The sequence below is a fragment of the Lissotriton vulgaris genome, unplaced genomic scaffold, assembly GCF_964263255.1.
Source record: "Lissotriton vulgaris unplaced genomic scaffold, aLisVul1.2 SCAFFOLD_1042, whole genome shotgun sequence".
NCBI lineage: Eukaryota > Metazoa > Chordata > Amphibia > Caudata > Salamandridae > Lissotriton > Lissotriton vulgaris.
In genome coordinates this window covers 634,482-650,340 of record NW_028247594.1, presented here as the reverse complement: position 1 = coordinate 650,340, position 15,859 = coordinate 634,482, and the positions used below count along the sequence as shown (strand labels likewise).

The window sequence follows — 15,859 nt, the reverse complement described above, 5'->3', positions numbered from 1 at the left end:
GGCTTACGCGGATTGTTTAAGCCCCTGACGTTCCACATGAGTAGGGTCAGAGGTCTAATAGTTTGTGTCAAAGTGCTGTCTAGTATTGTGTCTCAGAATGTGCGGGGGAACGTATTGCTCAGACTCTAGCAGTAAGTCAGCCGTGTCGTGTTGGTTTGTTCCAATAGCAACGGGTTTCAACCCCCAACTTCTACCCTCCCACTCCAACACACCAATTGTACTGGAGACACTCCCTTCTCTTAGCCCGAATTCCCCAACTTCCCCCTCCCCCTGCAACTTAAACATAACGTGGTTCACAAATAGGAGCGGAATCGGCCCACCTGTGACCCCTGCTTAGTGGCACTTGCGGTGGGACCGCTTGTATGTTTTCCTTACGTGTTTTACTGTGCAATATTGGGTCCGTTCTGATGCCCCCGAACTTCATGATAAGAGCTATTTTGCAGAGGTAAGTTTCCCGTAGCCACCTTGTTGTGTCTTCCGTCATCCAAGGTGTGATTTTCAAGTTATACATTATAGTCCTATCCCAATGTGGGGCCAGGTTTCACTATATATTATTAAGCAGGGTCATCTAGTTCTGAATTACGGTCTTGTTTGTCTGCTTCCCCTCTGGGGGATTTGTTCTCTCCTGCTGCCTGCTGTAGGAACTGCTGAAGGTTTGTGGGCTCTCCGAAGACCTTCGATCTGCCATCTATTGTGATCTTGAGGCGAGCCTGATACAGCATAGCGTATGCGATGTTCATTTCTTGGAGATTCCTTTTCATTGGCAAAAATTTCTATTGTGCCTCTTCGACCTGTACTGTGATGTCCTGGTAGATGGACATCTCTGCATCCAAATATCTGATGTTCTGCAAATTCCTGGAGTGACGCAATTCTGCATCCCAGTCTCTATAATTGAGAATCTATAAATATTTCGGGAAAGGCTTCCCTCTGTAACAAGTCAGCAAGTAGCTTTTCTTTGAATCGCTCCATATTTCCTATGTTTGTAGTTAAAGCAGTTCCAGTTATTCTGAAGTTATTGTGCCTGGAGCGTGGCTCCAAGTCCTCCGCTTTGGCCTAGAGTGGTGCTAGTGCTTTCTCCATCTTTTTGGGATTCTCTGCGGTTGTATTCTGAGTGTCTGCTGTGTCAGAAACCGTGCGTTCTATCGAGTCGAGGCTCTGTGCGTGCTTATCTATTCTCTTCAATATTCTATCAACGCAATATGTCTGACCATCCAATTTCCCATTGAAGCATTCATGTGTCATCAACATTGGACTTGTGGGATTGTAGTCAGTATAATGCTAGCTCTTACACTGAGTACCAATAATGCACCTTCTGGTACTGTAGAGGAGGGCTGGGGGGAGGAGTTTCAGAGTATGGTGGGGAGGGGTTTTAAATATTCTGTGGTGGTGAGCGAGCTCTGGTAATGAGGCAGACCAGAAGGCCGGATAGCTGTCACTTTTGTGGTGGAGTAATTTTTTACAGTAAAGGCAGTCATTAACCTTTTTTTTTTTTTTTAAACCTTATTTTTTTACCTGTTTTAACTCCTGAAAACATACAATAACACAACCTCAAGCCTTTGAAATTTATACATTGCCCTTAGCGGCCCATATTAGCACTGTTATACCGCCCTAGGGCTAGTCTAATTTAGGAATGCTACTTAAACATAAGCCCAATCTATACTGAGTTTAAAAAGTCCCGAGCTTTGATTTCTGAGGGAAAATAAAGTCTTTCCCTGATGAATAACTTTAAGTTGAGCAGGATTAATGAGATACACCTGTATTTTTTTGTCCTGAAACGGCTTGATTAGCTGTCTTAATCTCCATCGCCGTTCCACAGTAGTGTGGCAAAAATCCGGCCTTACAAAGAAAGAGCCTCCCTCAAAAGCCCTCTTAGAATCTGGTCTCGCTTTTTCTGCGATAGATTGGCGCAGCAGGAAGTTTCCTATGTATATCAAGATTGCTCTGGGCTTATCATCTGCTCTAGCATTCTGCCTCAGCCTGAATGGTATTCGATGTGCTCTCTGGATTTCAGTAGTCCAGTTCCACCCTGCAACATCTGGGAATGCTTTCTCGAATATTTTAACAATAAAGGCCTTAGCGTCCTGTCCTTCACATCCTTCCGGAATCCCTAAGACTCTAAGGTTGTTTCTTCTTAGTCTATTTTCTAAATCCTCCAGTTTCCACTGGACGTCCTGTGCTTGTGTGTCTAGGGATTCCACTTTTCTTGTTGCGGTTGCCACCTCAGCTTCAGTGGAGACGATTCTCTCTTCCAGATTTAAAACCCTATCTCCCATGTTCTCACAGGCTTTTGAAAGCTTCCTGACCACCCCTTTCATTTTCCTCATAGTAGCCTGGGCCTTGAGGCTATCAGATCTGGTCTCCTCGCGATGTGCTGTGATGCCCTGATGGATTGATTCCATCATTGACATCATTGAGTTCATTGAGGGTTGTGTAGTATCCTGTGATATTGGTAAGGACACCTGATCCTGCAGGGGGTATGCCGCCTGGTTTAAATTACCCTGTAGCAGAGTAGTAGGGGAGTGGTCCCATGTTAGATCATCTTGACCTTTTTGACATATTTGACCTTTTTGAGAGTGCAATATTTTAACTGTCTGCGGTGGCTCCCCTTCTGGGTCGCTTTCTGTTTCTAAATTACTGCCGTCGATGTCCGAGCTATGGAGCTCATCTTCCTCGTCATCAGCTGACCAGTCGGCCTCCTCAGTCACTGAAAAGAAACACTCACTGGGGGTTTTCTCTTTCTCTTTCTCTTTCTCCTTCTCTTTTCCCCCATCCGTTAAGCCATTCCGGGTGCCAGATTCACCTCTCTGAACTTGATCTTGACCTGAGGTTTGACCTAAGGTGTGACCCCCCGTGGGGCTAGCCGCTGCATTCTCTACTAGTGCACCACCTGTACCCAGAGAGGGATGCTCATCTGGGTCTGGGTCCGCCTGACAAACACTCACACTGATATCTGCAGCTTGAGAAGGGACTTCATAATTAAGCATAGGCTCGATTGGACACTCCATTTCCCCAGCTGAGGGTGCTGTTACCATCTCAGTAGCTGCAATAGATATGTTATCGAGCTCTTTGCCTGCTAACTCACAAGTCCCAGATCTTTCGCCCCCAGGAGCCCTGCTATCAGCATCAAGATCCACTGTGGCCAAGACAACTGCATCCTGACCAGATTCTTGCTCAACTCCGATATTCTCGTCAGTAGGTAGTGGTGTTAACCCTGCCACAGAAACCATCTCCGTATTTTTGCTTTTCAATTTTTTCTTCTCTTTCTCTTTCTCCTTGCGATTCATGAGCTCAACTACGCTCACTGTTGCTGTAGCGGCAGCTGTGGCAGCAGCTTGTCTTGTCCTAACTGCTGGGGGCCTCATTCCCTTAGGAGTGCACAGTAAGCGTGGGCGGAAAATCCGTTCCGCTCGCGGATTTTGCGGATTTTCGGGAAATCCGCAATCCGCGAGATTTGCGGATTTCCCGCAAAATCCGCAAATTCGCACGCAGCGGATTTTTTTGGCGGCGCGCGGCGTTGGTGATACAATTTTTGCGGCGCGCGGCGTTTATCATCGTTTGCCGAGTTGTTTTTTTCGATAGTTTGCGAGTGCTGCGCCATTTTGGATCTTGCTGTGTGATCCCGCGGGAATTGGCGAGCGCGATTACGTCATCGCGGCTTGCCAGCGATAGCTTGTCAACGCGAGTACGGCGAGATCACGTCTCGCGGTACTTCGCAATTGCGAGATTTGAGATGCGGCGAGCGAAAATATAAATTTGCAATTCTGCGCAAGAAATCCACCAGCAAGCAGCATAAACCTTCTAGAAATGATGATTTTTATGTGAATAACTCCTTAGTTTGACATTTGCCTGCACTTTTTTAGCGAGGAGTCCATTTTGGGGAGGGGGGCAGGGGGGTGGGAGGAAGGAAGTGCCCCATAGTCTTCAACTTCCTGTTCCTGTTCAGCAGGCTCCTCCCAGTGCTTTGTCCATCTCCTGGTCACTTTTCATTTGGATGTGGACCTGGAAGGATTACTTTTTGTGGATGCTGCTGGATCTTTGGATTTGAGGCCTTTTTGACTTTCTTTGGATCACTGTTGGATTAGAAATTTTACAAGTAAGTTTGTTTGGGGCATTACAGTTGCTGCAACTAAAATTTTGGGATTTTCGATTTTTGGGCTGTTTTGGGGCCTTTTGCCCAGTGGTGGGTGGACTGATTCTTTCTGTGGGTTGTCTTGAACTTAAACATCATGGAGGCCATAGATGAATTGGGATTGTGCTGATTTTTCTGTGTTTTTCGATTTTTTTTTTGTTGTAAAATTTTGTGTTTTTCGATTTTTGACCTGTTGTTGGGGCCTTGACCAGGGGTAGTGAGTGGTGCATGGGCCTAGTCTTTCTGTGGGCTGTCTTGAATTTAAACATCATGGAGGCCATGGATGGAATGGGATTGTGCTGATTTTGCAGTGTTTTTCGATTTTTGGGCCTGTACTTGTGGCCTTTTCACCAGGGGTATTTGAGTCTAGCATGGGCCTAGTCTTTCTGTGGGCTGTCTTGAATTTAAACATCATGGAGGCCATGGATGGAATGGGATTGTGCTGATTTTGCAGTGTTTTTCGATTTTTGGGGGTGTTCATGGGGAGGGACATGCCATGTGGCTGGTGGCCATTTTGAGTGCAGCTACAGGCACTGGCCATGTGCTGGCAGGCAAGTGGCCATTTTGAATGCAGGCTTTGTTGTTAGGCCTCCAACCATTTTGCCTACTTTTCAACCTTTATTTATGCCCAGGGGTAGTGAGTCTTGCATGGGCCTAGTATTTCTGTGGGTTGTCTTGAATTTAAACATCATGGAGGCCATGGATTGAATGGGATTGTGCTGATTTTGCAGTGTTTTTCGATTTTTGGGCCTGTACTTGTGGCCTTTTCACCAGGGGTATTTGAGTCTAGCATGGGCCTAGTCTTTCTGTGGGCTGTCTTGAATTTAAACATCATGGAGGCCATGGATGGAATGGGATTGTGCTGATTTTGCAGTGTTTTTCGATTTTTGGGCCTGTACTTGTGGCCTTTTCACCAGGGGTATTTGAGTCTAGCATGGGCCTAGTCTTTCTGTGGGCTGTCTTGAATTTAAACATCATGGAGGCCATGGATGGAATGGGATTGTGCTGATTTTGCAGTGTTTTTCGATTTTTGGGCCTGTACTTGTGGCCTTTTCACCAGGGGTATTTGAGTCTAGCATGGGCCTAGTCTTTCTGTGGGCTGTCTTGAATTTAAACATCATGGAGGCCATGGATTGAATGGGATTGTGCTGATTTTGCAGTGTTTTTCGATTTTTGGGTGTGTTCATGGGGAGGGACATGCCATGTGGCTGGTGGCCATTTTGAGTGCAGCTACAGGCACTGGCCATGTGCTGGCAGGCAAGTGGCCATTTTGAATGCAGGCTTTGTTGTTAGGCCTCCAACCATTTTGCCTACTTTTCAACCTTTATTTATGCCCAGGGGTAGTGAGTCTTGCATGGGCCTAGTATTTCTGTGGGTTGTCTTGAATTTAAACATCATGGAGGCCATGGATTGAATGGGATTGTGCTGATTTTGCAGTGTTTTTCGATTTTTGGGCCTGTACTTGTGGCCTTTTCACCAGGGGTATTTGAGTCTAGCATGGGCCTAGTCTTTCTGTGGGCTGTCTTGAATTTAAACATCATGGAGGCCATGGATGGAATGGGATTGTGCTGATTTTGCAGTGTTTTTCGATTTTTGGGCCTGTACTTGTGGCCTTTTCACCAGGGGTATTTGAGTCTAGCATGGGCCTAGTCTTTCTGTGGGCTGTCTTGAATTTAAACATCATGGAGGCCATGGATGGAATGGGATTGTGCTGATTTTGCAGTGTTTTTCGATTTTTGGGGGTGTTCATGGGGAGGGACATGCCATGTGGCTGGTGGCCATTTTGAGTGCAGCTACAGGCACTGGCCATGTGCTGGCAGGCAAGTGGCCATTTTGAATGCAGGCTTTGTTGTTAGGCCTCCAACCATTTTGCCTACTTTTCAACCTTTATTTATGCCCAGGGGTAGTGAGTCTTGCATGGGCCTAGTATTTCTGTGGGTTGTCTTGAATTTAAACATCATGGAGGCCATGGATTGAATGGGATTGTGGTGATTTTGCAGTGTTTTTCGATTTTTGGGCCTGTACTTGTGGCCTTTTCACCAGGGGTATTTGAGTCTAGCATGGGCCTAGTCTTTCTGTGGGCTGTCTTGAATTTAAACATCATGGAGGCCATGGATGGAATGGGATTGTGCTGATTTTGCAGTGTTTTTCGATTTTTGGGCCTGTACTTGTGGCCTTTTCACCAGGGGTATTTGAGTCTAGCATGGGCCTAGTCTTTCTGTGGGCTGTCTTGAATTTAAACATCATGGAGGCCATGGATGGAATGGGATTGTGCTGATTTTGCAGTGTTTTTCGATTTTTGGGCCTGTACTTGTGGCCTTTTCACCAGGGGTATTTGAGTCTAGCATGGGCCTAGTCTTTCTGTGGGCTGTCTTGAATTTAAACATCATGGAGGCCATGGATGGAATGGGATTGTGCTGATTTTGCAGTGTTTTTCGATTTTTGGGCCTGTACTTGTGGCCTTTTCACCAGGGGTATTTGAGTCTAGCATGGGCCTAGTCTTTCTGTGGGCTGTCTTGAATTTAAACATCATGGAGGCCATGGATGGAATGGGATTGTGCTGATTTTGCAGTGTTTTTCGATTTTTGGGCCTGTACTTGTGGCCTTTTCACCAGGGGTATTTGAGTCTAGCATGGGCCTAGTCTTTCTGTGGGCTGTCTTGAATTTAAACATCATGGAGGCCATGGATGGAATGGGATTGTGCTGATTTTGCAGTGTTTTTCGATTTTTGGGCCTGTACTTGTGGCCTTTTCACCAGGGGTATTTGAGTCTAGCATGGGCCTAGTCTTTCTGTGGGCTGTCTTGAATTTAAACATCATGGAGGCCATGGATGGAATGGGATTGTGCTGATTTTGCAGTGTTTTTCGATTTTTGGGCCTGTACTTGTGGCCTTTTCACCAGGGGTATTTGAGTCTAGCATGGGCCTAGTCTTTCTCTGGGCTGTCTTGAATTTAAACATCATGGAGGCCATGGATTGAATGGGATTGTGCTGATTTTGCAGTGTTTTTCGATTTTTGGGTGTGTTCATGGGGAGGGACATGCCATGTGGCTGGTGGCCATTTTGAGTGCAGCTACAGGCACTGGCCATGTGCTGGCAGGCAAGTGGCCATTTTGAATGCAGGCTTTGTTGTTAGGCCTCCAACCATTTTGCCTACTTTTCAACCTTTATTTATGCCCAGGGGTACTAGTGAGTCTTGCATGGGCCTAGTCTTTCTGTGGGTTGTCTTGAATTTAAACATTATGGAGGGCATGGATGGATTGGGATTGTGCTGATTTTGCAGTGTTTTTCGATTTTTTTTTTTTTTTTGTGCTCTATAACTGAACTGATGTTCCTCTGTCTTCCATTTTTTTTAGGTGCACAAGACTCAAGAGAACCACCAGTGCCAGGAAGAAGTCCTGCAGCGGTGTGTGTGTGCAGCATAACGTCACGCGACGTCACGTCTGGCCTCAGACAACTCTACAATTCGTGCAACTGCGGCCTGCTCTCTGACCTGCTCTGAAGAAGATGGCCCCGTCCCCAAAGAAAGTTCTCCGTAGCTCCTCTAGCAAGAAAGTTGCTAGTAAGGAGCAGAAGAAGCAAGGTACCAAGGAGGCTGGTGTGCCACCCGCCACGTTTTTTGGGAGCAAAAAAAAAAGTACGCCTGCTGCAGCAGGTTCTGCTGGGGACCAAGCTGGGAGCAACACCCCTGCTCCATTGGGTTCAGTGCCTCCACCACCACGCCAACTTAAGTCAAAGCCCTTGAGTGCTTCAGAGGCAGTCAGTGTACTTCTCCAATCACCATCGACCAGTGATGTTGGCTCATCGCAAGAAAGTAGCAGCAATGTCCCTGAATCAACACAGCCGCAACAACAACACCATGTGCAAGTACACGCCCAAGTACATGTGGAAGGAGAGGCAGCAAAAGGAGATGCGCAAGCAAAGGTGCATGGAGGTTCACAAGTGCCCACAATAGTTGTTCCTCCCGAAGTAGGGGCACATCAGGAAATCGACAATGAAGCCGAGGTATCATTGGAAGCCACTCCTCCTGATGATCATTCATTGTCTTCCACATCCCTAGCAAGGAAAAGATCAAGGGGGGTGTCTACATCTTCTTCAAGCCCACCTCCTTCTGATGATACAGATCCAGCTTGGGAACCACAACTGCGGTCTGACAGTGAGGCACACCATGATCTGACACCGGAACCTAAGCGTAAAAGGAAGGTCGTCCAAAAACTCAAACCTATGGAGTGTGATGAGGCTCAACAAGAAGTGACAGATACTGCTGGTGATGAAGCCTCTCACGATGACGACGAGCCAGTCATCACAAAGGTCACTGCAGCCCCACCGGGCATGCAGCAAAGAGACATTTTGACCCTATCCCGAGAAGCTGCTGAGCGTGATGATGATGTCGGCGAGGAGGCAATGGAAATGGAATTATTAGATTTGGAGTTAAGTAGTACACCAAAACCTACCGCTTCCATATTTCTTCGCAAGAAGGTACCCACCTCGTCCTCGACCTCAATTCGTGGTGGTGAAAGTGCAAAACGTACTGAAGTTCGGCAATCCACATCCTCCACTTCATCTGTCATTAGCAGCAGGACCACCACCACCAGTATCGCCGCCTCCTCCGGCCCCCGAAGACATTTCAAGTCTCCAGTTTGGGACTTCTTTAGTGTTTGCCCAAAAAAGGAAAACGTAGCCATTTGTAGCCTTTGTAAGCTTCGATTTAGTCGTGGTAAGCTTGGTTCTAACTATGGTACCGGAGGCCAGAGAGGTCATCTTGAGAGAAGGCACGCTGTCGAATGGTTTCCGCACCTAGAGGCGGTCAAGAAAGCCGGAATTGCACGTAATGAAAACGTTGATTTGTCATCTGCTGATGACGAGGAGGTAGAAGAAGACGATTCAAACACTTCACTTACACCCAGTTCCCATGTCAGCAGCACACCCCATGGGAGCCACACTAAGAGTGTGGGAGAGAGTGAGACATCAATGCGGAAAAGTTCATCAGCGAGCGTAACTGGGTCGAAGAGATCATCATCATCCCGTAAATCATTGGTCCAGGGCAACATTAAAAAGATGTTGTTTACAGAAGCGCAATATGAACGCAACCACCCAATGACCCGTCTGTATAACACTAAGCTGGCTAAAATGCTAGCTCTGGACCTTCTCCCTTTTTCTTTTGTAGAAGGGGTTGGTTTTCTAGAATTAGTGACAGCGCTCTGCCCTAAATGGAAGGTTCCTAGCCGGTTCTATTTTGCCCGAGTTGCGGTTCCAGCACTACATGAAGATGTTCTGAAGGTGATTGGGGCAGCTTTGCAGAAGAGTGCTGTTCACACTATACATCTGACAACAGACATGTGGACCAGTGGCGCAGGCGCTGATTACATGTGCATCACTGCACACTGGGTCTCTTTTTCAGGGGCTAAAGCAAAGCTAAACTCAGGTGTTGACACTAACATTGTTTTTAAAGGTGCTCGGAAACATGCAACACTAGCCATGTTTGGTTTGGAGAAACGTCACACAGCAGAAAACATTTTGGATGTCTTTAACACAAAGGTCCTTAACTGTCTGTCCCCACTAAAACGCAAGGTTGGTTATGTTTCCACGGACAATGGCTCCAATATAGTTAAGGCCATGAGGGACGGTTACTATTTCAGAGTGCCGTGTTTGGCGCACTGTATAAACCTGGTTGTCCAAAAATTCTTGGGTAATAAACGCAGTGCAGCGTACAGTGTATTGGAGAACTGCCGAAAAATTTGCAAGCATTTCAGGCATTCTTTTAAGGCCCGCAAGCAGCTGAGGAGCATGCTATATCAATGTCAAATGCCAGTGAAAGCACTCATCCAGGAGGTGGTAACACGTTGGAACTCAACCTTCTACATGCTTGAGCGTCTGTATGAGCAGTATACGCAACTCGATCAATATTTCTTGAAAGAGGGTATAGAGGAGCTGAGGATGGGTGGGCCGCAATGGAACATAGTTGAAAGCCTAACACGCATGCTTCGTCCTTTTGAGGTCTTCACGCGTGCAGTCAGCAAGGAGGACTCTAATTTGGGAAAAGCTATCCCATTGTTGTACATGCTGGAGGACCAACTGAAGGAGGTGTGTTCTGTGTTTGGAAAAGATGACAAAAAGAAAGACTCTTTGCTTCTGGCTGAGCAATTATTAGAGCTCCTACAAGGTGATGAACGTCTTAAAAAGATCCACTCAGAACAGCATTACATTTGTGCTACTATTCTGGATCCACGCTACAAAAAGGCGCTGGCAGGCAGAGCATTCTTTCCTTTTGGTGATGAAGATGTTACAAAGTACAAACGTTGGCTAGCCTTGTCAGCCAAGAAGTTTGAAACAGAACGGCTGGAAATTGAAGGAAATGGCAGTACATCAGCAGGCCATCCCCAGTCAAAACAATCCACTTCTGCACCTGTGGCTGTGGCACAAGTGACCTCTCAGCCGTTAAAGACACCGGCAACCGGATCATCTGCACGAAAGACAACAGAAACATTGGAGGCTGAAGAGGATTGGCTAGCTCTGCGTGGGTTTGGTTCTCAAAAGGTCAGAGGCACAGCAAGAGCTACGCAAAGTGGAGGAACCTTGGAGGAGGACCTTGAGTCGATGGTGAAGGACTATCTGAATGACTCCACAGAGGTCTATGTTAATTCTGACCCATTGGCGTATTGGCATGGGAAAAAAGAATTGTGGCCACAGCTCACCAACCTGGCTTTAAACTACTTGTCTTGCCCACTCGCAAGTGTGTCTTCTGAACGGGTTTTCAGTGCGGCTGGTGGGATTGTAACTCCCAAACGGAGCCGCCTCTCGCCCAAAAATGTGGAGAGGTTAACAATGATCAAGATGAATCAGCACCTCATACCACCAGATATAAGAGTACGAGAGAGCGTGCCGGATGAAGAGGAGGTGGCCAGCACCATAGATGAGGGAATTTCTACTCTGTCAGGTGGCACTGACCTCACCCTGGCTGAATTCGCAGAGTATGATGACGAAGCCTTATTCTTATTCCTGGACCGTGATACCGACTTCGAGCCCTGAAAATGAGACAACGAATCAATAACTTTCTTTTTCATCCTTATTCACTTTTATTCCTGTGTGTCTGTCTTTCTTTGTTGTGCACAGTTAATATAATTCAAACTTTAATCAGATAATCACAAAAACAAGCCCATCAGCAGAACTGTCTTCACTTGTTTGCTAATTTATTTGAAGGTGCCGCAGTCTGCATTCCTCAGGTTCACAAGTTCAGAAGAACATGCTCCTCTATCCTCCTCCTCCAGACTCCTATTTCCATCAAAGCAGAGGGCTGGTTTACGCCCAATGAAGAAAGACTCAGCACTTGTGGGGGTGTTGTTCTACCTCTTTGCAGGTGAGTTGACGGGTCTGGGGCCATTGCTGGGAAGCACTAAAAGTGGTTTGTGCCAAATCCGAGGCGGAAAATTTTTTGTGTTTTTGATGACTTGCTTGCCTTTGAGGTGCTCTTAGGGGGGGTTCCGTCTGTTTGTGGGTGCGTTTCGTGGTCTGAGAGCATTGCTGGGACACTCTAATCTTGATTGCATTTGCTTTTCAGGAAATCCGTCGTGCCAACCCCGACTTATGGCCTAGCTACGCAGCGCGTTTGGACCGAAGGCCCAGAAATGTTGCAAGTATGAGATTTTGCTTTTGGCCTGTTTGGGGGTGTTATGCTTCTTGGCGGGTGGGTTGACGGGTCTTGGGGCATTCCTGGGAAGGTCTAATACCGGGTAGAAGTGGTTGGGACAAAATCCAGGCCGATTTTTTTTTTGGCTATTTCTGACATTTTGCTCTATGTAGCGTTTTCGGGGGCCTGTTTGGGGGGCTTCCTGGTGTTTGCGGGTGAGTTTCGTGGTCTGGGAGCACTGCTGGGACACTCTAATCTTGATTGCATTTGCTTTTCAGGAAATCCGTCGTGCCAACCCCGACTTATGGCCTAGCTACGCAGCGCGTTTGGACCGAAGGCCCAGAAATGTTGCAAGTATGAGATTTTGCTTTTGGCCTGTTTGGGGGTGTTATGCTTCTTGGCGGGTGGGTTGACGGGTCTTGGGGCATTCCTGGGAAGGTCTAATACCGGGTAGAAGTGGTTGGGACAAAATCCAGGCCGATTTTTTCTTTGGCTATTTCTGACATTTTGCTCTATGTAGCGTTTTCGGGGGCCTGTTTGGGGGGCTTCCTGGTGTTTGCGGGTGAGTTTCGTGGTCTGGGAGCACTGCTGGGACACTCTAATCTTGATTGCATTTGCTTTTCAGGAAATCCGTCGTGCCAACCCCGACTTATGGCCTAGCTACGCAGCGCGTTTGGACCGAAGGCCCAGAAATGTTGCAAGTATGAGATTTTGCTTTTGGCCTGTTTGGGGGTGTTATGCTTCTTGGCGGGTGGGTTGATGGGTCTTGGGGCATTCCTGGGAAGGTCTAATACCGGGTAGAAGTGGTTGGGACAAAATCCAGGCCGATTTTTTTTTTGGCTATTTCTGACATTTTGCTCTATGTAGCGTTTTCGGGGGCCTGTTTGGGGGGCTTCCTGGTGTTTGTGGGTGAGTTTCGTGGTCTGGGAGCACTGCTGGCTATATATACTTTACTTTGCAAGAGGTTTGAAGCAAATCCATGGTGGCAGAGGGGACTTAGGGCCTAGCTGCAGAGCGCACGCGGAGTGATTTGGGAAATTTGTGAAAAATTGACTAAGTCCCCATTTTTGTACTTTTGCTCTTTGGCTGTTTGGGGGTCTTCTACTCGTCTTCTCCTGGGTTGACGGCTCTGGGGCCATTGCTGGGAAGCTCTAATACCGGATAAAAGTGTTTTGGACCAAATCCCAGGCGGAATTTTTTTTGTGTTTTTGATGACTTGCTTGCCTTTGAGGTGCTCTTAGGGGGGCTTCCTGGTGTTTGCGGGTGAGTTTCGTGGTCTGGGAGCACTGCTGGGACACTCTAATCTTGATTGCATTTGCTTTTCAGGAAATCCGTCGTGCCAACCCCGACTTATGGCCTAGCTACGCAGCGCGTTTGGACCGAAGGCCCAGAAATATTGCAAGTATGAGATTTTGCTTTTGGCCTGTTTGGGGGTGTTATGCTTCTTGGCGGGTGGGTTGACGGGTCTTGGGGCATTCCTGGGAAGGTCTAATACCGGGTAGAAGTGGTTGGGACAAAATCCAGGCCGATTTTTTTTTTGGCTATTTCTGACATTTTGCTCTATGTAGCGTTTTCGGGGGCCTGTTTGGGGGGCTTCCTGGTGTTTGCGGGTGAGTTTCGTGGTCTGGGAGCACTGCTGGGACACTCTAATCATGATTGCATTTGCTTTTCAGGAAATCCGTCGTGCCAACCCCGACTTATGGCCTAGCTACGCAGCGCGTTTGGACCGAAGGCCCAGAAATATTGCAAGTATGAGATTTTGCTTTTGGCCTGTTTGGGGGTGTTACGCTTCTTGGCGGGTGGGTTGCCGGGTCTTGGGGCATTCCTGGGAAGGTCTAATACCGGGTAGAAGTGGTTGGGACAAAATCCGCGCGGAAAAGCCTTTAGTTTTGGCACTTTTTGTAACTTAGGGTTCGTTAGGGTTAGCCCTAGCAGCAGGATTGCATGTGTTTCGGGGTGTTCTAGATTTTTCAAACTGAGTTCTGGGGTCTTAGAGCACTCGTGAGAATGTGTAATTTTGGTTGCAAGTCATTTGAAGAAAATCCATGGTGGGAAAGGGGGGATTTGGCATAGTTAAAGAAAGCCTTTGCCACTATTCTTAACTTAGGGTTCGTTAGGGTTAGCAGTATTTCTATTGCATGTGTTTGAGTGGGGGGGATTTCGAGTCTTGGAGCGATGCTGGCTATGGCTACTTTTGCTTGGTTGCTTGCAAGTGGTTTGAATGCAATCCACGGTGGGTAATGGGTAATTAGGGTACTTCGGCCTACTTTTACTTTCAAAGTAAGTTTTGTCACCAGTTTTCTGCTAGGCCTCGTTTTTTGAGATTTGATTGGGGGTCTTCTACATTTTTGCGACTGGCTTTAGTAAGGGTCTGGGTGGGAGCACTGCTAGGAAGATCTATTTTGTTCTAAAACACAGTTTACAGTACACCTAGCTTGAGGGGCAAGATCCGCTACATTAATTTGCCCATACTTATTTATCCTTCAAAAGGTGACTCAGAGTACGCACTTTCAAAAACATTGTACTGTCTACTAGGAAAAACAAATTGTGACTTTTTGCACTCCACAGCCTACATACCTTATATTTATTTATCAGTGGTGTTGTAATATTATATCACTTCCTGTTTTTCGTTGAATAATTACAGGCCGGGTTTCAGTCTCTGCAATGGGGAAAAAAGGATGGAGTCAGGCTTCACAGTAGCGAGCCACAATTCAGCATCAGGCAGGCAGTGGACAGGGTGTCTTCTGGTGACCAACATCGATGGACGAAGCGTCGGCTGCAATGGAGGAGTGCCGCTAATAGGAGGATTTTTTTTCTGCGGGCAACTTACTTACCACTTCCAACAGGACCACTACAACCACATAGATACAGTATCCCTTGCCTTTTTCTCTGACTGTGACTGCATTTCTTGCCTCTTTCTCGGCTTCTACATTGATCCCTTAACACATCACTTAGTCCACTCCACTATCACATCTGCACCACACATAGTCATTTGTAAGTGCTCCTACGTAATTCGCAAGTCGCAGCACGCCCCAGCCCGTAGAGGACTGGGATGGCCCCAATGATGAAGCATGTCACCAAGGGGCAACCCTGGTGAGTGAGGGGACACCTAGAAAAAAAGCAATTTCTCCTTTTCTATCTACTATACCTTCTGTCAGGTTACGCAGCCCCTAAGCGCCTACCGTACTATGAAACTACATTTCCCATGAGTAGGCGGGAGACTTGCAGACTATTTAGTGAGACTATATGAGAGTACCCTTGTATGTTAGGACAGCACTTCACTGATGCCTGTCTTGTCTTCTGTTACAGGTATCCTTTCCCTGCTGACCCTACCTTTACCCATCCCACATTTTTTATTTTAGTTTGTTATTTTTCTCCCCCGCCTAATGCCTCGAACACCCTGTGTTTACACTTCTGGGTGTTGGTGACATTTGGAGGTGGAACCATATTTGCATCGACTGGATCACGGGGAGTAAACCTGACACCTTCCAGACCAACCCCATTGAGTGTTGTTGTGAATGGATTTATAGTGACCAGCAAGGCTCTCGGGTATCTGGCTACAGAGACCTTATGTTGAATATAGTTATCAATATTTCCACCCACGCCCTGTACTGTCGCATTCTTTCTTCCACAGTTGTCGAAAGTACTACTTACTTTTAACTGACATGCATGCAGTAGTGTATGCACTTTCAAAGATTGATGGATAGGTTTGTACCCAAAGATTTGTTTATGTTCACAATTGTTCGTCCATGCTGTGCTACTTTTTCTTGTCTCCCAAAACCTTTCCCAAAAACCCCCGTACCCATCCATTTTTCAAACCCTAACCCTCTTCCCCCGGGCTGTGTGGTTTTGATTGATGTGTGACTAAATTACAGCAATAAATCCACACACTTGCTGGGGAGGATAAGGTGATAGCAACAGGCTGGTGAAGAAATCCGAGGATATATTCTTACTCTGCTTGACAAAGACCCATGGCTAATGTCAAAGAACTTCAACCGAATTAGTTATACTTTAACATTTGTTAGGCTACAACGTGGCACTGTTCTAGTGTACTTCTGTCACCTGCTATATTCTGTATTGTACCTTTGTATTGCTCAGGAGGACA

At 46.8% G+C, this 15,859-nt stretch overlaps 1 protein-coding gene across 2 annotated transcripts in view; it reads left to right on the top strand.

Annotated features, from left to right (window-relative positions):
- The window catches only part of LOC147665142 (nicotinamide riboside kinase 1-like), a 265,258-nt gene that overhangs the window by 65,065 nt on the left and 184,334 nt on the right, over positions 1–15,859 (top strand). The window lies entirely within an intron of this gene.